Genomic DNA, 2,256 nt, shown 5'->3' with positions numbered 1-2,256 from the left:
ATAATTCCATCTTGACCCACCCAGAATGTACAGTCAAGAAAGTCCAAAGACAGGACAAATGACAGACCCACGAAGGGGGGCTCTCGTGGCCTAGAGGTTAAGGTGTTGGCCTCTCATTCAAAGGTCCCGGGTTCGAATCCGGGTAGCGACCGAAAAATTGTCTTCTCTAAAATTGTCTCCTTTCACCTCCTTTCCAGCTCTCTAGCAATATTCTGTTGTCTGCTTTCATTTCCACTTTCTGCCCCACCCCCTCACCTTCTTTGCCCCCTCCTCTGGGCTCCTGACACTTTCTGCAGCCTTTCTACTGCTACTCCTTGGCTCCTCCTTACTGCTGTCTTTCTGCCGCACCCCTGATCTTCTGGTAGGAAAGATCTACACCTAGCCTTCTCGGACAAGGGCGAAAAATCTCGGAGGGCCCGTGTGCAAGTTGCGCACGTTAAAGATCCCTTGGTGGTCTAAAATCGACAAGAGTAGGCTTCGGCCGCCACCCGGGCAAAATTCAAAATTTCCTACCAACTGAAAATATTAGGTGTGCCCCGCGCGCTCATATGACCTATGCAGTTGCGAGCGCCGTAAAACATTATACAAAAACAAAAACAAAACAGACCCACGAAGACGTTTCATTGTGTTTGTGACAAGCTATTCTTGGCAGGAGGGCATTGCCAGAGAGCGTGTTATCGCAAATGTGACTGATCTAAAGTTCATTACTAAATTAATAAGCCTGTTCAACTTTTTTACCTCAACACAATCACTAGATATAAGTTGGGGTTTTTTTATAGTAGAGGGTTTTACGACGCTCGCAACTGCATAAGGTCATATGAGCGCCAAGGGGTGGGTGTCAACAGAGACCCCTTTACAGGGAAACAGACTTAGACTGCTCAGGCGTCGGTAGCCTAGTGGTTAGGCTACCGGACTCGTAATCGTGAGATTGTGGGTTCGGGGGTTCGAGCTTCAGCTCGGTCCGACGTTGTGTCCATGGGAAAGGCACTTTACACGAACTTCCCTCTTGGCTCGGTCCTATCGGAGTCGGACGTTAAACTAGGAGGTCCCACCCCTAAAATAACCTAATAGTGTTGATAGGGGCGTTAAACTCATACCATTTTCACATTTTTTTAGACTGCTCACCTCTCTAGCTTCAACAGCACAAGGTCTGCTTCGGCTATGAATCACCCCCCGGAAATAGCAAGTCACAAGAAAATGACATACATACAAAAAAGTAGAGAAAATGACAATAGTAAGGATCAGGAAAGAAGAAGCAGACGTTCCCTGTTGTAGATCAGGCACGGTTATGAGCGTGACATGAGTCAGCCCATTTACAATTCCACTATGCTTGAACGAGAAATGTCCCCCCTTTGGGAATGGCCTAAAGACACTACAGTCAGTGGCACTGTTCCGGGGAGGTTATGCCTCTTCAACTTGTTTTTCTCAACACAGTCACTAGATATAATAGTGTTGCGAGGGGGCGGAATCAGGCGCTCGTCAATTTTTCGACATATGGGGTTAATGGTTTCATCTTAAAGCCTGTTTATTTGCCTTCCTTTTGATGAAAAAAAAATCCATCTATGTAGAATAGAAGTTGAAATATTTGTGATTGAACGAGGTCAGAGTCGCCTGGTTTCAGAGGTGAAATTATCGAGAAAATTCCGGCCAAATTTTGGTAAATTCCATAGCTTGAGAGTCCTTGGAAAAAAGAAAAAGGAAAAACAACAACAAACGAATTGGTGTTGTTTTTTATTCTTCATTCTGTGTTTCGTTTTTAAAAATAGTTTTTTTAAAAAGTTTTTTTAAAAGTTTTTTATTTTTATTTAATTTATTTTTTTATTATTATTTATTTTTTTATATATTTTTTTTTTGGGGGGGGGGGTCTTTTTGTCTGAGCGTATCTGTGGATTGGATTGCGCACTGCAGCAATTGCATTAATTAATTTTTACTTGCTGTAATGGAAATAGCTAGCTCGAGCAAACACATGGCAATGGGGAAATGAATTTTCGCCGAGAATGCGATGTACGAGACAAATAGAGGAATGTGTGTGAAGAAATACGCCAAGATTTATTCCGCCATTAATGACCCAGCGTCCGGATTATGGGCCGGAGAACGAGGTTCCTCTTCTTCTTTTTTTTGTTGTCCTTGTTGTTCTTGTTGTTGTTGTTGTTGTTGTTGTTGTTGTTGTTGTTGTTGTCTTTCCTGATGGTCAACTTTCATGTTGTTCTTCGTCCGCTGCTGCTGCAGCTCGAACTTCCCCCACGACGACGAATA

Source organism: Aplysia californica, unplaced genomic scaffold, assembly GCF_000002075.1.
Source record: "Aplysia californica isolate F4 #8 unplaced genomic scaffold, AplCal3.0 scaffold00070, whole genome shotgun sequence".
NCBI lineage: Eukaryota > Metazoa > Mollusca > Gastropoda > Aplysiida > Aplysiidae > Aplysia > Aplysia californica.
The sequence above is the reverse complement of the archived record's forward strand: the minus strand, read 5'-3'. Positions refer to the sequence as shown.